Genomic DNA, 21,592 nt, shown 5'->3' on the forward strand with positions numbered 1-21,592 from the left:
ATAGTAGGGCACCATGTGTGCATTACAGAGAGGGGATACATTTTTTGGCAGACTGAAAATGCAGTCTGAAACGATGCACATCATCTTATAACTTTTATTAAGAAAGAAGAAACGTTACCATATTAACCAAGATTATTAGACATGATCTATATTATAAAAAAATATAATAACTCATAGCAGCGCAGACACTGAAGATTTTAGTAAAGGGATATAAATTTCAGCTGATTTCAAGTGCAGTGTGAAAAAATGTGCAGCCTGTAACATTTGCTATGAAAGAAAAAGTATCTCCATATTCATCAAGGTTAATGCATGATCCAAAGTATTTCCAAAACAACACTTGAGACTGAGAATCATAGAGGAGATACCTCTTATGGTAGACCCAAAATACAGTATGAAAGAATGTGTATTGATTCGATATTGATCCATTTGCTTCGATATCGATTTAGTTCTGTGTGTTGATGTCAGAAATACCCAGATAATTCATTCGAATACCGTCTGATATATTCAATAAAGCGTGCATTATCTGTATGGATTTAGAACAAACTGACACCAAAACTTATTTTACCACTACATTCTTCTTTATTAAATAAAAACTGAGCCGTACTTAACAAAAGTAATAAACATTTATGCAGGATTTGTCAGCCTGCATTTGTGTGTGATCCACAGCCTTAGTGTTAGCAACAGTTTGCAAAACATCTGCATGGTGTTGGCTCAAACGGTTACGTAGGTTTGTGGTATTGTTGCAGTGTTATAACACTGACTTAGAAGCTCACACATGACGTAACTACTATTGACTTTGTGTATCTTTCGTGTTTTTTGGTCTTTCCAGGTGCTTCTATATTTTTAAGCGCATGTTGGATACTGTATATATTGACACTTTCAGGAAATATGATTTACTCAGTTGTATTTGCAACTTTATGATTCATAAACTTGAAACTGGTAACTAAAATGACTCCAATATGACATGAGCATTTCTGTTAACTGACACTGCTGCTGGTGAAGAAACTGTTATCTCTGCCGAATTTCAACAACGAATTTCCTGTTCTCTCAACTTTGATGCAATGTGTAGATAGTGAGATTGTAGAAATCAGGTTCTTTGTTGTGTTACAGTAAAAGCCAAAAAATGTCGAAAGGGATGTTACTTCCACTAAAAGGTGCATTGCAATCAGGAACTTTCTGGTCATAAATGACGGTTTATTATGGGAAATACAATAAAAAGGCAAAAACAAACAAACAAAAAAACAATAGCAGTGGAATTCATGTTTGAGAGAAATCTCTAGGATCCAGTCAAAAGTTAATTAAATACCCTGTCATGTGGTTGTCTGCCTTTGCTGATGTCAAGATGCACTTACAGTTTACATCCATGTCTGTAAAAACATGGATGCTTCACACACAGGAGACCTCTACAATCAGCACAGGGTCAAGGCTGGACGTTTGTGCCAAATTTGAGGAAACTCCCTCAAGGCCATCTTCACATATTGCGTTCATAAAAATGAGACAGATGCAAGGTTACAGTGACCTTGACCTTTGACCACCAAAATCTAATCAGCTCATTGTTGAGTCCAAGTGAATGTGCAAAATCTGAAAGGATGGACGAACGGACAACCCGAAATTGTACTACCTCCGGCCTCGGCTATTGGTGTTGCAGAGGCAGAAAAATAAAAATGATCTGATAAAACATATGACCGGATCTTCTATTTCAAGAGAAGGGAATGCCCACTGGGTCTCTTTGAACTTTTGTGGCCCTGAATGTCAAAATGTCTCTGTGCAATGTGCATCAGCCAAAAACAACTTGTGAGTGGTGCTGTCATCACCAGAAAAATTATAGTCTTGGTTGCATGAGTTGTGGGAATAATGATTCAATGTAGGAAAGGTGGAAGCAGCACAGCATTGTTATATGGCTGCAAAACAAGGATGGCTGGCAATGCAAACAGGGATTTACATCCGACAAACAGCCGATTTAAAAAAAAAAACTTTTTGTATTAGTTGTCTAACTTTAAAGTAACCTATGGAGAGGGAGCATATTGCTCATATTAGGCATTTTGGGTCGTTTTAGACCCATATGGCACTGACAAACGTATTTTATTCTACACACTATATCGTGGGCAATTGGACTTACTTGAGTTTCTTGAACAGACTTTATCTCTCGGATTAGAAGTGAGAAACTCCTCCTAGGAGGAGAGAAACTCCTATTTGGAGAAAATCGAGTTGTTCTGGTAAACCAAACAAAACACAAGTGCAGCAATTTCAAATAAAACAGAGCTTGACTTTTTCCTCCTATTTCACCAAGTGTCTCTTCTGATATGCTGTGTTACATCTCGTTTTAACGGTAGATGAGAAAATGCATTAATGCCTTCATCATAGCACGCTGAGTGTGTCACTCTGTGTGAGGGCCTCAAGTTTGCCCGGATAACAATCACTTTTTCAACTCGTGCAGTGGTCAGCCTGTTGCATGCTTTGCCACAAGTGTTCCCAAACAGGGAGCCGTTGCACTATTACAAACTGTGTACTTTGCTTTAGGCGTCTAACACAATCAAACTTTGCATGAAAGCTATAGTCCTTTGGTTCGGACAGTGAAGTCCTGTTTGCAGTAATGTGGGCTGAACATGCAATGGGAGAAAGCACTGTGCAGGCAGAGGGCTTCAGTTTAACTGAATTCCTATTTAATGGGATGCTGGTAAATGATCTTAAGAAGATCACAGAGGAGTGTGCTGCAGTGCTTCGTTACAATTCAATTAAATGGGCATACTTTTAGCGAAAACGTATCCATAAGACCAAGTATTACTCCAAAAAACATAGAAAAAAAATGCTTTTTTTTCAGATTTAAGTTGTGCAAAATTCCCCCAAAGTCCAATGCTTATAGTAATGTATTGTACAGTTTAAACAATAACTCTCTGTTAACCACTCAGGCAGCCAGTACACAGGTCACCACTATTTCAGCACTATTGTTTAGACAGCCACAACCTCCAAGAGTGACTGATACAGACAAGGCTGCTCAGCGAGTGAGGCTGAAAGGCAGAAAGTAGTAGTGGAAGAGTAAAAGAAATTTTTAACTTTAGGTTGCAGTAAACCTTCACTATCACCACAATTAAACTTGTGAAGCTGTGGGCAGTGATTTAATTTTTATGCATTTAAAAAGTTTTCTTATATCTCCTGCAGGCAAGATGCACATGAAAAATATATACACTGAACTAAAAAAAGGGAATCAAAAATAATGTGTGGAATACCAAAGCTGTAACATGACTACAAGAGTCTCAAAGGGGATCTATTATGATTTTCCATATTTAGTGTGTCATAGTGTTACAATGTCAGATGTTCATTTTATACATGGCCAGTTTCAAATAATGTGGTAAACACATGTAAAGTGATCCCTGTGTGTCATTGTTCAGGAATGGTAGTAGACGAAAAGGCAGCAGGAAGATCAGGTTGATTTATTATAAAAACTTCAAATCTGAGTCCACTGGAGGACATGTAACTGAAAGCAGGAAAATCCAAAACTAAACCAGCAAACAGAAAAAAAACACAAACAGGCTAGAGGAGTATGCATGAGACAGCACAGGCTTTACAGGAGGACCTTAGTTATATCAGTGAGATACTTCTTTAATGGCAGTTGGCAACTGTTGTTTAAGGTGCTTCGTCACCTTGCTTTTCTAAAATGTACATTGTAAAATCTGACATGTTGATCTTACTTAAAAACATTTTGGAAACAGAGTGCCTTGAAAAAGGAAAGTACATTTAACTATAAATCTTAATTCATGATTACATCAAAGTGTTAATGTAACTTGAAATTAAGCTGTATTTATTTGATTATGTGAAGCTCTTAAAATTTATAAATGACATTTACCTTGTTGTTTCTATGTGTATCGAACTTCAGTAAACCAAGTTAGTCTGACTTAACTTGATCATGACAAAGAGGATTTTGCCAATGATTAAGTTAGGAGGTCTGCGAGTTTTGTTATGTTAACATGTTTAAGAATATTAAAATATGATTGACTAGTTTGCATCCAGCAGATACAGATATATAGCACAGTAAACTTTTGCTGAAGTTGCTAAAATGTAGAAAGATTAATTTAACTCAAGGTGTAATTTGCAACAACTTCACAAGACAAAGTAAATAAGTAAATTATAAGTACATTTAAAATTTAGATGTGAAGTTAACATAAATTAAGATTAATAGTTACTTATTTATGTATTTATTTACAAATATTTTTCAAGACGGTCTGTTTCCAATATTTTCTTAAGTAAAATCAACTTGTCAGATTTTACACTGTATAAACTATTAGAATAGAAAAAGCGAAAATAAAAATCACTGTCAGCACTGTTTCGGGGGACTGGCATGTTTTCCCGTTGCACCTATTCTACATGATAGGACAGGCTGTGCTTACATGGATGCCTGCTGGCAATAAAACACTCACATTTCTTCTCCAGCTCTTGTACGGATGAAAAACAATCGAGTGAGCATAATGTAGGTTGTGGCTTAGTGGTTTTATCCGGTGTAGACGAAGTGACCTTTTGGTCTCATCCAGCTTTATCGTAACAATCCTTTGGGGGGTTTCTACAGATGATAAACTAAAACAGGGCAGCATCTTTTTTAATCTTGCACGACATTTTCTGGGCATATGTCAGATGTCAGCGTCAGATCTGGTTTTAATCGAAGAGCCAAAGCAGCAAGTGGTCACAGAATGAAGTGTTGTTCATCATGGCTCAACATCGATCTGTCTTATAAACTGATAAAGCAAGACAATTCCCAGCAGACTTGCAAGGCTGGAAAAACCAATCATCAAGCAATCCCGTAACACTTCTGTTTTCCTCTTGAGTAACCACACACGTCACAATCCGTATTGCTAACCAGAGCCAGCTTCAGCTGCACGTCATACTTTGGCCAGTGTCCCAAAACTGCCGCATTCATCTGATGATCACAAAAGAGATTTACTTGTCGAGCACAGTCAACATCCAATTACCCTGTTTGCTGAACCCAAATCCCTTCTCCCACAGGCTGCTACTGTTGATAATGCTCCCAATTAAAACACAATATTTGGGCCTTTGCCTCGTTACATGGCAATTAGCAGAAGGTCCGGTTACTTTTCGTTGAAGCTGATAGCTCTTATATGGTTGTTCAAAGACGGCAGCAGATGGATGGCTGCTTGAAATTCTGCTGAAACAAAGGGCTCTTTGATGTCTGATAATGAGTGACTGTTGTGATCCAATTATTACTTCACAAATCTCAAGGATAAATTCTTTTGTATACACTCTTTCCTTCAACCATCTGGATCCATCAATAAAAGCAAGTGTACAAAAATGTAAACTTCTGCTAAAAGATTTCATTTTTTGAACACTGCAAAATTACGGTTTCACAAACTTCATAAAGTCTGTGTCCCTCTCATTCCCTGCAAACTACTGTGTCTTTGTCTTTATCTCATTCAAGACAAAAACAATAAAGCTGGAGACTACAGTAGTTTGAATTGTGAGTCACACATGAGGAGAAACTTCCCAGATGTTCTTCTCGAATCTTAAACACACACACACTCAAAGATCTGAAAAGAATGGAGCATCACACACACTACAGGATGTTATTAAGATTATTGTGCCAGAGGGAGCATGAATGCACAACTTACATGATCTCATGGGGAGAAGATGTAAACAAAACAGAGACTGATATGGTGTGACAACTTGCAGCGACGTTAATTCTTTTCACTGAGAAAAATAAAAGCAGAGAGCTAAACAAGTCTTGATATAAAAGGAGAAATGGTCTATCCTTCATTAGCCACATTTACACTGTCTGTTCAAGATGGGAATATCAAGAATACATTACATGTCGAGCTAGGGGCGGACAATCAAGTGTAAACTTCACGCCTGTCATGCCTCTTGATTGCGGGATGCTGTGATGCGGTCTATAATCACACACTGGAGCGGAGTGATGCAGCCATTGTTTGGTTCTGTGTAAAAAATGTAGAGGGGACTTTATTGCGGCCCTGTAGCACAATCTCTGTGTAAAAGTGGCTATGAAAACTGTAAGTGAGATTTTTAATGTCGGGCAGCAGTACGTGACCTAAAATTAGCCTCAAGGTCCAGAATGTTTACAGCTGCTTGGCATCACCGTCAGTGCTCCATACTGACATAATCATAACTGCAATCATCCAGAACTGAAATCTGAAAAACATGTTTGAAATGATCTGTGCAGCCCCGATGAGCCTGCAAGCAGTTCAGGAGGTTTGAGCCTGGATCTGTAAACTTCTCTTATTACCAGATAATCTAGAGCCTCTGTGTCACTGCACAAAAAACTCACTAACACCTGCTAACATCTGGCTGGTTTAATTTGTAGGAAAGATTACAATCGCTTTCACTCCCAGGTCGAATGACTGCAAAAGTGACAGATATTTATGGGCTCCAGCTCCCTATAGGTCCCACCAGCAATGATTTAAATATAACACCTGGGTGGACACACAAATTTTAGCCCCTCTGCTGACGCAGAGACGGGCTGCCGAAAAATACTGTCTGTCTCTTCCCATGCATTTCTCGAACACCACTCCAAATTCATCTGCACTGACTTTGAAAGAGAGATTGAATAAGAGAGTTAAAAAAGAAGTTACCAATGTAACATTTTCATTGACCTCCATGCTGCTTTCTACTTTTCACCTCCTCCGTGATGTTTACCATGACACACCAGCAAAAAAATCCACACACACAGAAAGGCATACTTGTCTGCTGCAGAGCTGAGTACACATCCTTGGTGTGCTGGCGTTGGGAAAGGAAACTATTGCATATTTTAAGGGGGGTTTTCCTGTGTTTGAAAAAAAAAAAATGTACATGCGCTAATTCTGGTATGGGTGTAGGCCCACCATCAGTTCCTTCACCGTGCTTCATACATGCAAAACTGGAGGATGTATGTTATTGTGTCTTGTAATCCCATGTGGGATGCGCCAAGTGATACAGCATACAACTAAAAAGAAAAAAAGAGGAATTACTGGGGATGGGTAAAGAATTACCAGCCTGGCCAGAGCAGGTTATGTTAAAACCACCTGACCTCGCTAATGTGGCTAAAGTTCGAAGGGAGAAAGAAAGAAAACAGAGAGATTTAAAGACAGTCTTACCTCAAGTTTCTTACTTACATTTAGTGTCTGACTGTTGGGTTCACCTCAGGTTAAACACAAAAGAGCTCTCTAACTTTCTTGTATACATCTCAAATCTCTTCTCCACCACACCGTGTTCTGGGAAGAAAGTCAACTCTTATTGAATCTCAGAAGGAAAGCAGATAACTGTTTGCACGCGAGAATTTGGGTGGTACAGCCTCCAGTGTTCGCAGATGCTTTTGTTTAATTTTCTTGTGTTATGACTGCGAGACCTCTGTGGCAGGACGTCTCAGACGACCAAACTAAACAAAGGTTTAAAGGTCACTCATGCCAAACAAACTGAGTTTGTTTTTCTGCCATGCCAGTTGACCTGACACATTGTTTTAAAAAATGTTTGGATTTTGGTTCTAGTTTGGGAAAATTAATTCAGTGTCTCTAAACAAGGAGGATCTATTAGGTATGCCTCTTTTTTTATTTTAACAAGGAAATATATACTATACTATACTGTACTATAATATTATATCATATTATAGTATATTATATTATATTACATTATATAAACAAATATATTATGTCACCAAAAACAATAGATAAGATATACTACAGAAAACAACACAAAATCAACCTCTGGGGGGGCACCACAAATGAAAATTGGGGTCATCATAAAAAACTTGTTGATTTGGCATATTTTTATGAGGGTACCATGAAGGTCTTGATCCTTTGCAGCTTTAAACTTCGAACGGTCCAAGATGGCTTTAACTACAAAATTATTATTTGTGGGTATATTTATTATTATAATAACTATTCATTAATTTACAGATACAGACCTCCAAATAAAGTGTTCAAGCAGCCTCAAAAAGATATTTGTTGGTAAAATAAGCCTTTCCTTTGATTTAAAGTAGCATTTTTTTGGCCTTATCTATATTATATAAAACAATGACTTTCTCCCAGTACATCAAGTAGAGACTGTCGACATCTCTGTGTTGTGTTGTGTTGTGTTGTGTTGTGTTGTGTTGTGTTGTGTTGTGTTGTGTTGTGTTGTGTTGTGTTGTGTTGTGTTGTGTTGTGTTGTGTTGTGTTGTGTTGTGTTGTGTTGTGTTGTGTTGTGTTGTGTTGTGTTGTGTTGTGTTGTGTTGTGTTGTGTTGTGTTGTACCGTGGGAACAGGTGAGCCCGCCTTTTGAAAACAAATGTCTTTTTGAGATTTTGCCGAATGCTCTAGCAATAAACAACCTTTATGTCAGTTAACATTTCCGACAAGACTTAACACGTCAGGCGGGTCTGATAGCAGAATCTGTCAGACAACTCTGATTGTTATTCAGGACACAAACATCCTCCTCCACTGGGCTGCAAAACTTTCCCTTGGATAAATCTTTAAAGAGGGAGGTATTCGCCCAGAGAACAAAGGTTGCTCTGAGATACTGTGTATGTGAGGTTTGAAAGTTCAGTGTTAAATGTAGATTTGATCTATGTCTAACCTATCACTTCCTAGACTAATTTAAATTTACTGTGGGATGGAGATAAAATAAAAGGGACTGGATTAATCAAATTACACAAATAAGATGTAAAATTATTTTATCACTTACTTATCTGTTAAATGAAGGACGATTTTGTCAATTTTACCACCTCAAAACTATTTATTTGTTCAACAAGTTGATTGTGAGACATAGATAACTTGCATTCCAGATTTAGACACTTTGAATCTTTAACAGGCCTTTAACTGAGTTTGAGGTTAAGTTTCCCATTAAAACAAATCAAAACAAACACCAGCTGTCTGCCCTGTTTTAGGCACCTTAAAGACATATTTCACTTGTTCTGGCCTTTTTTGTAGTCTGGGATGTTATGAATTTTATTTTTAAAAGGCAAAATTTATTTGACAGATTTTTTTTTGGTGTGTTTGTGAGATAAAACATTTGCTGAAATCTGGCTTTTTTATTAGTGGTGAACTAACGACTATTCCTGCAACAATTAGTCGATTAGTCTATTATTTTAATAATCAATTAATACTTTTACTAACTTTTCAAACTAAAAATGCAAAACATTTGTGTTCCAGTTTCTTTTTTTGGTCTTACATTTTAGTGAACTGAAATTATTTTGGTTCTTGACTGTCAGTCAGAACAAGGCATTTAATTATAAAACGGTAAATGACTTGTATAGTGCCTTTGTAGTCTTCCGACCTCTCAAAGCGCTTTAACAATGTATGTCACATTCACACACAAATATTCATAAACTGGTCAAGGCTACAAACCAAGATGCCACTGACGACTCACTTAAGCTTGCACATGTATTCACACCGATGGCAATGACGATTGGCACCAATGGCATTCTGGGCTTCAGTATCACGCCCAAGGATACATCAAAAGGCGGACTGGGCCTATAATCGAAACTCTTGATCTTCTGATGAGTGGACAACCCACTCTACCTCCTGTTGACATCGCCTTGAGCTCTACACATTTTTTTTTTTATCAGTATGGGCATGCATTTTTCACGGTTTTTGGTTTCTCTATAGACCAACAGCCCAGTTTCCATAAGAAAATGTCAGCATTGTACATTTCGAGAACTCTGACACAAACCCTTCTAATAATGCCTTTAAAGGATCCAATCATGGGTGTTTCAGAGCTACCTTTTCTTCCTCCAGCAACAATAGTGCCATGAGAAGTGTTATTTTTAAAACATATAACTGCGTTTTTAGCAGGGCTTGTGCAGCAAATAAATAAAATAAAATAATGAATTCTAATATTAACCAAGTTTTTTTTGTACCTTAAGCACTACTAAAACATAAACTTACATTTTCAGTGTATCTGCTACATAACAACATAGTTACCATTGTTTGCAGAAATGTACAGTAACCAAGTGGCTTTTTGTGCCCACGCCTAACCATACGTTAACCACAGCATTGTTGCAATGTGAAGTTTTAACGTATCCACTACATTTTACTTGCAAATAATAAAAATAACTAGAAAATTTCATAAGAATTTTTGGCAGGTACCTGTATTAACAGCAGTAGCCTATAGACTAAGTACATGTACACATTTGCTATTTGTAGTAAAAGAAGTACAATCTTGTTCAGTGTTTAGAGAAATCTAAACATATTACTCATGTCCCCTTCTCTCCCCCAACTTTCCTGTCTCTCTATTTAAATGCCCTATAAATAACAGGGAAAATGCCCCCAAAAACTATGTTAACATTTAAAAATAAAAAAAGAAAGGAAAAAGATGTTATAGTTTAGTATGTGAACAAACACCATACTATAGCATGTGGAAAAAAAATGGTAGAATGGTTTAAAAAAAGTCGTACCATAGTATGTGGTCGAAATGGTCAAAAAAGTAATCATTCCAGATCCCGATAAAACTTATGGTGCATCATTTTAAAGAAGTTTATGGTGAAAAGGTTAAAATAATAAATGTTTAATATTTTGAGGCATAAAATGTAGAAAAAAAAAAGGAAGAGGCATAAATGTCCTTCAAGAGTATAACATTTTAACATCTGACATCAATTTCAGATTAAAGTAGCTGACAAAACTTTCAAAACTAAACATATTATGTTTCTCTAGTACATGACAGTGGTGCCATTTTACAGTTTTTTTGTCCATCATTTTCATTGTTTCATTATTCAAAGACATGATCGGTTTTAAGGTTCTTTGTGAGGCCTGGGACCAAAAAGGTTAGTGTGTTTTACTTGATTTAGACAAACTGAAACTAAAAAGTGAAGACCTTGGCCTATTAACAACAACCACCAAAGTAAATATGGATATTGAAAGGATTTGTAGATTGTCATAGAAGCAAAGGTCACAGACTTGGAAGTATGTAGTCTGGCTCAGTCGACTCTGGACGCTTCAGGTAGCATTGAATCCAAGATTAATAAAAGTAACTTCCTCCCACAGACGAACTACGCATTTTATGTGTTCAGGTTTTTTGTAGAAAGATTTTAATCTGAAAAACATCTGGAGAACAAACATGCTGAACTAAACAATGATCCATGTCTTCGGCATGGCGATGATGTTTGTGTCTTACTGCCTCTCAGAACTCCCAAAAGAACTTTTAAAACTCGGTATTGATGATATAAGGTGATGGAAGATTTAGCAATTGCATGGTGTATATAAAATTTCCAGGACAGCCTGTATGTTTTTCCAGTTTGTTTTGCAGAAACTGAAACCATGAGAGCTCAGTGAGCTGTGCATTCATCCAGCCAGGTTTAGGTTCATTCTGATATCTGAGAGTGACGGAGAGAACTGTCACTGATCTGTTTAACAACGTATTTGAAATGAAGCCTGTCGAGATAATTCATCCATGACCACAGTGAGTGAGATGAGATTGGTTTGCCAAGATTAGAAAGATGCTGACCCAGCCTGTCACTTTGTATTTCCAACTGGACACAGTGGCATCAGGTACAAAGAGTGTAGAGAGTGGTGTCTTTCTTTTGCCTTTGCAAAACCAAAAACTCAGGAGCAATTGCTCTGAGCATGACAGCAACCTGTTACTTCAACGGGCAAGGGACATTTTATTACCCAATTGTATTAGTTTGTGTGATTACAGGCTGTTCACAGCACATCCACTGTGTATTTCACTGAATCTGTGGAAGGTTATACCTCAGCAACACCTGCCAACGTTGCTCATTTATGAATATATTGGCATCAGCTATTTAAATCACAACCTAAAATGTGGATATCTATGGCAGCAGGTCACCGATAATGATGTTAAGGGATTTTCTGAGGGCTCTTTTCTACAAACTAACAGCTGTGAAAGTTATGACGAAATTTCGCATGAACATGAAAACTGGTTTCCTGTCAATATGTTCATAAATGCACAAACTATTGAAATCACAACCTTGACGTGTGAATTTAAGGCATTAGGTCACTGCTAACGATGCTAAGAGAATCATAAAGGGCTATAAAAATAAAAAAGCTGTGAAAGTTGTGACCGGATGCACAAGACACAGAGATTCAAAACGACACGCACATCCCGTAGTGGGTGCTGGACTCAAGATAAACCACAATGTGAAAAAACAGAGAGGAAAACAAGTGACGCTCTTCCTCAGAGAGACACAGACAGATGAGTCTGAGGAAGAGCGTTTTTTGGCTCCAAACGTTGCTTGTTTTTCGCAGAGTGGAATCCTTTAAGGGGAGCTCCCTGGTGTGCGGACCTCTATTTTTTCACAGGACGTACAAGACACACATGAGATTTGGTTTTATGTCAATAAATTCATAAATGAGCTAGCTATTGAAATCACAACCTTTAATTGTGCATATTTAAGGCAACAAACTAACAGTTTTGGAAGTTGTGACAGGATATCACAGGCACATGAGAAGTGGTTTTGTATCAATATGAAATCACAACCTTGAATTGTGCATATTGAAGGAAAGAGATTACTGATGATGATGTTAATGGGTTTTCTGAGAGCTTTTTTACCACAAACTTACAGCTGTGAAAGTTATGACGGGATGTCAAAGACACACTGAAACTGGTTTGATGTCAATATATCCAAATATTACCAAGCCAATGAAATCACAACCTTGAAATGTGCGTCCTTAAGGCAAGCGATCACTAACATGGGATTTTCTGACAGCTCTTTTTCACCCACTAACAGCTGTGAAAGTTATGGTAGGATATCGCAGACACATAAGAAGTGGTTTAATGTCAATTTATTCATAAATGAGCTGTGACCTATGTGTTGAGTGTGTAGAGAAGCACTGGGGCCAATGCATAAGTGAATGGCCTTACCTTGAGCCAGTGTTTGATTTGTCCGTTCTGGGCTTCTGCAGAAACAACATGGCAACTCCCACTGAAGAGGTCCCACTCCATATGTTGATAAAATGGTTCATTCTGTGGTAAGAAAACCACAGTGATTGTCATTTTCTGGTGATTATAAACAAATGAAAAAGAGATCTGGATATTATATTCAATTTCTGCCAACTGATGTTGAGAAAACCACAACATTGGACCTTAAACTGAATATCTAAAGCACGGTTGGTCATACAAAAAAGTATTTGAATATGTTATTTGAGAAAATACAAATCAGGTGAATTGATAATGAAAAGTTGATGGTTACTTTTATCCACAACTGTCTGAAATATCGGACCCACTGTTTCAAATATAACAAAGAATTTAAAGTTGGTTAGTCTGCCACCATAATGTCTGTAAACTGAAAATGTGCAGTAAGAAAAAAGGGAGTTGTCTCAACAAGTTTAACAGTAACTAAGGGGTTGAGGTTTAGTCAACAGCCTTCTTCTGCTTTCTGTAATTTGTTGAAATGTACCATGACAGGGATTCAGTGGAAAGACTGAGCAGTGATTGAGTCATCAGATGTTATCAACAGCAACATTCGTCAAACAGATTTGTAGTGATGTGTTTGGCCCAAATAAGTAAGATCACTTTGTGACTAAAGCCAGGGACCAGCACATACACTAAGACAAAAATACTCTATCAGAGGAATCAAGTCCTTCAAAGGCAATGAATGGGTCTGAGGGAAGTTGGGGGCTGGGGTTATGTAAACCCCAAAAGGCTTTAAAACCAATAAACATGTTTTCCCTTGGTTTCCCGTAATGCCTTCCAAGAACAAGTCTGTGGGTTTTAACCACAGAAACATAAAAAATCGAATCAACAACTGTTTGCCAATGGAGACAATGCTGATTGTTATTAGTTGGTGAAAACACACACCAGTGGGGCCATAAAGTGTCACACTTAATAGTCTGAGAACTCAATTTTGGCCATTTCTGACATTTGTTTCCCTTATCAAACAGAAAATGCAACAATACACCAGTCCAAGTTTCCAAACTAATGACCAAAATACTGGGGGAAGGATGTGATGCGTCATGAAGAAGGGGCGTAACTGGGTTTTTAAGCTGCTGCATAGACTCTGTCTTTGTAACCTGCCTTTACTGTCAGCTTCACTGTAGGTTTATTGAGTTTTACCAAGTGACAATGCAGTTGTTTTGGAAGTGAACTGAATCAATTAAAGGGATGCTTTGCAGATTTTCAACCAGCTGTGTATCGAAAAAATGTGAGTGGGAAATTAATCAAAAATCAATCAAAACTGACATTAAGAACCTCTAACCGACGTAATCTTCCCCGTGTCGGTTATTTCAGTTATTTAAAAATTTTGTTAATCCTTTCCCCACCGCGGTTGCCAACTCTCGCGTATCCGGCATGAGTCTCGCGCTTTTAGCTCCACGTCACGCTCTAAAACACAGAGAAAAATCTCACGGCAAACCACTGTGACAGCAGAAGTGTTGAACAATCTTGTAAGGAAGAAAACGTATTCAGATGAAACAGCTGATGGTCCAAAAGCGCAGCGCAGTTTGATTGAGACAGACAGACAAACAGAGCGGAGCTTCTCCTCAAAGCATCAAAGTGTCTGAGTGAGACTTCTACAGACTTTGTTTTAGTTTCAGGTTTAGTCAGGAATTATTTAGAAACACCAGGATGCATCATCCCGAGTCTCATCCAGCCGCTCACGCTGAGCTCGCGTATTATTACCAGGGGCAGATGTAGTTATTTGGGGGTCTGGGGCCACAAGCACATGACCTTAACTTCAACTTTTCTCTAACTGGGAGTGCTGGCAGGCTGTTGGCAGCTATGGAAGAAGTAGGTCAGAGTCCTGCAGTCAGGAGAGGTTATCAGCACAGTGCTTAAATTAACCTGAAGTGTGTTTAAGATGGGGATTTAGTTCCTGTATAATGCTGAATAGTTTAACATAAATAACAATGCATCATATGTTTATTACACTCCAACGCACCAGGGTCAGATGAAACGTGTCAGTGAACTATGAGGTCAAAAAACCAAAACAAAACAAACACCCCCCCACCCCACCCCACAAAAAAAACCAAAACCATCATTGATTATTTGTAATCGAGGTAAAGTATTGATTTGAGGTATAATCGCCCATCCCCATTACAGAGTCATTTTTGTTTTACGATGCAACTTCACAAAAAACATTAATAAATTTCTACTTCCCGTAGCATATTTGAGACTTTTGAAAGACTGAATAAAGTCATTTTAATACCAATGCAGGCCTTATATTTTTTTCAATTCATGAATTTAATGTCTTTTTAAGACTTTTTTAAGGGTCCACAGGAATCCTGTTTGGATAGGAATTCACACTCACATTATTTCTGTAGTTTCAACCTAACTCACCTGGCTTTTCTGTGTGACTAAGAAATTCTAAATCTTTCGTCTGAATGTTAGTTGGTGCTAAAACAGACCGTCTACATGTGTCTCTCGAAGTGCGTGCACTGGGATAATAAGCTCCAGCCGCTGACTCTGAACAGCATAAGTTGTGAAGCCAAATGAGGGATTGAGGGATGGTTTCTGTTATCCATAAAAGAGAAGCTGTGAAAGTAAGACACTCCTCTTCCTGGAAGGATGAGATTAAGTAACTTTAAAAGAAATCATAAGGAATGTGTACCGGGGAGTCTCAGTCTTTCTTGTGACTCCTCGTGAAAGGGAAAATGACAGAGGTTACCATGAACTGAAGTAAGTGATGCCAAACTGGACGCCTCTCAAGAAGTCTTTGCAGTTTGTTTTTGCCAACATAGAGGAGCCAGCACACAGTCAGGATATGGAGAATTTACCACAGCAAAAAAAATGTACACAGATAATAACAGTGACATGTATTTGTCACATGATTTATTGTTTATGCTCTATTATATATGGCAGACGGTAACTCACTTGTTGTGACACAGACTATCTCAATTTCCTTTTCTGGCCCTAATTTTATTCTAATAGCAGCATCTAGTTGTTTAAACTTTTTTTAAAAAAGGGACTACATAACCATTACCACCATTGCATGAAAATAATAGAATTATGGGAAGTAAGGGTGTATTCATATTCTGCCAACATGCTATAAAGTTGCTCAGTATGAAGAATGTAGAAAATAGTTTGGTGTATTGCGCCCTCTAGTGGATGTTGAAAGGAATTAGCACACTGGACAGAAGCACCAGCAAAATGTACCAAGGTGTCAAAAGTACTCTTTTTGAAAGAAAGACCCCTCTAACAGTATTATTATTATTACTACTACTACTACTACTACTACTACTACTACTACTACTACTACTACTACTACTACTATTATTATTATTATTATTATCATTATTATTATTACTATTATGCATATAGCCTATAACAATAATAATAATAACTGCACTTCCAAACTGCACTTAGTTACTTTCCACCACAACATTTGGGGCTGCAATTAATGATGACTAATTTACTCCTTAATCATAAGAGTTAACACATTTTCAGGAAAATATTTCAAAATCCTCACACTTTAGAAGCTGAAAAGAACAATAGTTAGTTGGGATTTTTGCCTTGACAAATGACTTAATATATTATCATAATAGTTGTTGTTTGTAATATCCATTACCATTTCAGAACCAGCCTCATTTGTTTATTGTTTGTATTTATGTACCTAACCTTAGTATTTTTGGGGATGTATTTTAAAGTTTTCACTATTGTTCTAATTACCTGCTCATGTTTTCCTGTACTTTACAGACATTTGTCTTTGTGTGAAGTACTTTGGGCTGCATTTTGTGTATGAAATATACTTCATAAGTCAAATTATTATTATTATTATCATTATTATTCAAATTTGTACTTAATAAGTACCACTTATCAGGAAGAGTTAAAAAGGTAATTAATGGATCACTCAGCACAAACCGATGTTGAGAAGCCAAATATTGTACAAACCCGCAGATGTTGATTTTCTTTATGTTTATTTATTTATTTTTTTATTACAGGGGACCAAATAGGATTTCAAGAGCTATTTATCTATTTTTTTTCTCTTTGTGATTTAGTTCATGGTTTCTAGGTATTCTACTTTTATCAACCATTGAGGAGTGAGATTATTTTGTGGAGCTGCTGTATGTATTAGACAGTCGTTGACTCTGTGTTGATTCTTGTGCGTTGTATTGGTGTTTTGTCAAACTGTGAATATGTATGCTATGTTATGTGTATTTGTGTAATCTTGCACATGAGATAGTGTAAATGAGAATAATGGAGACCCCAGAAAGAGTAGCTACTGTCTAAAACAGAAGCTAATTGGGATCTTAATAAACAAACAAACTGTAAAAAAAAAACAAAACAAAAAAAACCCCACAAAAAACCCCCAATGAAATAAAAAAGAGATTTATTATTGCTCTTAAATTGTGCATCACTGCTAAAATAAATTTTTAAAAAGTGTAATTCATTTTTTTGCTTGCCAAGAGACAATCAAAACTTTTTTGAAGGTTACAAGTCTGAATGTTTTTATTTCGTGGAGGGTAGCTAAAATTATTTTTTTTTAAAAGTTCTTGCCTTCAAGTACTTCATATACTAGTGTGCACAAACTGCTACAGAATGATACATGTAGTACTGCCATACAGCATACTTTTAGCAAAGCTGGAGTAACTCAGTCTGAAATAAGCAGAATCTTCTGTCATGGCCTTTACTTTAATTTATCTTTTTTCTTGACTCTGTATGTCTACTTTTTTTCTACTGATTTACAGATTTACTTGGCCACGACATATTAATATGTCTATCTCTGTTATGAAAGTTTCTGCCAAACTGCACTGATGTCTTGTATGAGTACATATACTTGCAAAGAAACAGTAATCTAAAAAAATCAGACTCAAAAGCGAGGGCTCGTCCGGGATTTGAACCCGGGACCTCTCGCACCCTAAGCGAGAATCATACCCCTAGACCAACGAGCCGCATGACGTCGCAGCCAAAATTTGAGAAATTGACCCGACAACAAGTACCGGTTAAAAAGTCCAAAATAAAGATATGTTGTGTGTCTGCGTTTAGCAACAATTTTGTCTCTGCAAGTGACTGCGGCACCCTGAAGCTAAGTCACGACTATGCACAAGTTGGCCAAACTTTCAGTGAATTGCAGCAAACTCAAATTCCCAACCCTTTGAAAGCATTGCGAAAGAAATAAACAATAAGCAATTAGCATGCAAACCATCTCAAAGTACACACACTGTCCATTGCCACAACTTTACTAAGTAATTAATTCTCTGTGTACTCACCAAACCTGAGGCTGTCTCACATCATGACTGCAGCTGCTTTAATTGCTGAATCGTGATGTTTCCCTCTGTGAAAACAGAAAACAAAGTGACATTTGAAGGTTAATTTCTCCTTAATTTCATCATTAATTTGTGTTTTTTGAGTACTGTGGCAAAGTACGACGTCCAAACGTGAATATTTACCGGAAAAAGCACGTTTCTTTCGACGGAGGTCTGTGTGTTTGCTGGTAATTAACGTCGTGTCACCGTGAAAAGTTTGTTGGAGGAATCCATCTTTATAGACCATTGACACACTGATGTTACGTCACCTAACAACCGCCAGAGGGCGTCATTGGTTACCAAGAAGAGGCTGGACAGAGGAGCCACACGAGGCGAGAGCATCCCTCCCCTTACTTCCGGCTTCGTTTATCAATTTTCTCAACTTTATTAACCTAATCCCACTCAGGGCAATTAGTTTAGAGCAGCATGTTTAAATCCTCTCGGACAGTCGATTTGTGTTTCTGTCACTGTTTCTCTGCTTCTTTTTAGAAATAACAAAAACAGCTTTTTCAACATGCGTTTTTCAAAATCAGGATATAAAAATATTATGCATTAATATGATTTCCTACTTGGGTGTGCATAGCTGTTGAACACAAACTTCTCGCTCTGAACCAAAAAACAGTGGTTCATTCAGAAGGAAATAGCAAAAATAGCGTACGAGTCTATAATGACAAAATCATGACGTAAACATGGCATCTAAAGGGTTAAAATTATGAAAATTAATGAATACTTGATATTTGTGATGTTGCTTAAAAATAATTATATCCTGATTTTGAAAAACACATTTTGTTTGCAGAGTGATACCAGTGTGGGTATTTGACACTGCACAAAAAATAATAACGTATAAAAATCAATGTTGCTTCTAATCACTGACATATCCTAGGCTGTGATAATATATATATATATATATATATATATATATATATATATATATATATATATATATATATATATATATATATATATTTTTTTTTTTTTTTTAAAGTGACGAAGTGCATTTAATGTGTTGTATTGGTCCTTTAAGGGCATTTAAACTCAAAATCAAGTCATCCTGAGGCAGAAAAAGCCTTTCAGGGACAGGATGTGAACTGTAATCATTTTTTGGCAGGTTGAAAAAGTGCATTTAATTGTTCATGTGTTGTATCATTGTATTTGTAATTTGCACGATTAAAAAAAAAAAAAAGCAAAAAAACCCCAAAACAAAACAAAACAAAGCAAAAAGCACATCCATGTTACCTGTTTGGCTCTGTAAGAAACAACCCCAAAATTAGCAAGAAATTAGTAAAAGGTTTAGTGCTGGGCATAGATTAATTTTTTTAATCTAGATTAATCTCACTGCAATCCTGTAGTTAATCTAGATTAATCTAGATTAAAATTATAGATTTGAATTTTGCCAAAGACATTCAAAATAATATCTATCTATCTAAATGATGAAAATGCATCACAAAATGCTTGAGAAAGCTGTTCTACTATAATATTTGGTAAAGAAAAATAATCTTCCATAAGATTTACTTTGTTGTTTAACTTTTTTTTATTTTGTTAAACACAGACATTTAGGAACACAGGTTCTGTCTCCATGTGGAAAAAGCTTTTTCCTGCTAACTGGAATGAACAGCAGAGGGCGCAGCCTCTGATAACATGACCCTAACTGAACTGTGGGCCTACATTAGAGGTCATGAAGAAGACCATTAACAGTCAGCAGCTTTGTGACACGGCTTGAGCCAATCACTCCAGTCTCTGCTTCTCCTTTTTCCACCACTCAGGCAGACCAGCTTCCGCCTTGTTCACGCCCCCTCCGCGTGAACAAGGCGGAAGGTAGGTATACATCTGCGCTTAAACAACAAAGTGAAATTGGTGCCTTGCTCAAAGTGAAATTGGTGCCTTGCTCACTGTATAGACCCAACTTAGTGAATAGAATCCCACGTTAACGCAGCACGTTAACGCCGTTAACGGCCCAGCACTAAAAAGGTTACAAGAAAATTATCTAAAAGTGAGCTATGAGCTAAAATAAAACAAAACAAGGAAATGACCTACAGTTTGCAGTGGACTTTCACATCCCCATATTAGGTGGTATCATCTAGGTATCCTTCGGCTCTGGCTTTTTACATCCCGGGATGCTGCAACTGTGATGTCATTAGAAGCATATGGTGGGATTTCACTGTAAGTGTTTATGTTTAGGTGGTAAAAGTACATGCAAACCAACGCTGATACGTCAAAAGATGCTCATGCTGGCACAGATTGTTAGGATTAGGGGACGTAGGTTCATGGTAACATGTAGAAAAACCCCCGTCACATTAAGACAGTAGTGAAACACCAGACTCCTGCATGAAAGTCCAGGGTTTGTTGGACCAAACCAACACTTCTCCTGCCCACCCTATATTCGTGCAAATGCGACAGGCGCTGTCCAGCTGCATTGTGAAGTGACGCTGCCTGTGCGTGTATGACACAGATGCGGCAGGTACCACCCGCGCATCCAGCGGTGTATAATAACACCGCGACAGGTTCTGTCCAGGCATGTTCGCCAGCAAGCGCCGTTTCATGAATCTTTGGTGTCAGGATCGGAAAAGCACTGTTAAAATGGGGGTATTTTACGAGTTTGTAATGAGAGTGGGCTTCTGTACAATTTTTTCTCCCCCCAAACCAATGTATGCTTGAAAGATGTAAACAAAAACTGTGCTGAAACAAAACTGTCTGCATCAATACTCTACTAAAAACTACTACTAAAAAACAGCAGCGTCCACTTTAATTCTAACTGTTTTCATTCACACTATGGAAGGCCACACACATCAGCCTCCATTGATGAAGCACAGTGCTTGTTGAGATTGGTCATATTCATGAGACCAGCCCATCAACGGATACATTAAACTCACATTTTCTATTATAGATCAGTGGATGCAGGCAAACACAGTGTGGAGAGTGAAGCAGCTTTAAGTGATTGTATATTGGAATTCCCTTGATGATTGATGACCATGTATATGTCTGTGTGCGGCTGTGGAGCTCTCACAGAAGGAAAGCAGGTCACTGACATCATGCATATTGATGCCTGGTGTCAGTAATGCACATTCCCGATTGCTGTTCCATAAATTAGCTGCTCTACTTGGCTGTCCTGCCATATTACATTTTAATTGAATTTTAAATGCTTGCAAACATGTGCAAGAAGATATCTTACATATTATATCAGAGTCACGTGATATTCACTGGCAACAAAACAACAAACAAACCGCTGCCCTGGACAGCTGGTTTATTTTGACCATTATAATGAACCAAAAGTGTTGTTGATATCTAGATAAACACCTTTTTTAAATAGTTGTAATCTCTGAATGAAAAGATAAAGACAGAATTCTGAGACTGCAGGAGAGTATATAAATGGGTTCTCAGTTTCTCGGATGGGTGTGTAAACCTTTAATTTTTCATAAATGAGTGATTCATTTTGAAAATAGACAATCTTAGATATTATTGCGTCTGAGTGCCACCGTACCAACAGCA

The 21,592-nt window shown here is 37.4% G+C and overlaps 1 long non-coding RNA gene and 1 other non-coding gene across 3 annotated transcripts in view; both read right to left on the reverse strand.

Annotated features, from left to right (window-relative positions):
• LOC148190257 (uncharacterized) overlaps nt 1-18,370 on the reverse strand; it is a 56,093-nt gene extending 37,723 nt beyond the window's left edge. For both annotated transcript variants that reach the window (XR_015774839.1, XR_015774838.1), the window contains exons 1-3: nt 18,251-18,370; nt 18,071-18,135; nt 12,789-12,890 (exon numbers count right to left, since the gene is read on the reverse strand). This is a non-coding gene — a long non-coding RNA (uncharacterized LOC148190257). The remainder of the gene's footprint in view (nt 1-12,788; nt 12,891-18,070; nt 18,136-18,250) is intronic.
• trnap-agg (transfer RNA proline (anticodon AGG)) lies at nt 17,681-17,752 on the reverse strand. Its single transcript has one exon. It is a non-coding gene; the product is annotated as a tRNA-Pro (tRNA).
• Nucleotides 18,371-21,592: the final 3,222 nt, after the last annotated feature.

Source organism: Plectropomus leopardus, chromosome 2, assembly GCF_026936395.1.
Source record: "Plectropomus leopardus strain MGB_pleo_1.0 chromosome 2, ASM2693639v1, whole genome shotgun sequence".
In the NCBI taxonomy this organism is placed as follows: domain Eukaryota; kingdom Metazoa; phylum Chordata; class Actinopteri; order Perciformes; family Serranidae; genus Plectropomus; species Plectropomus leopardus.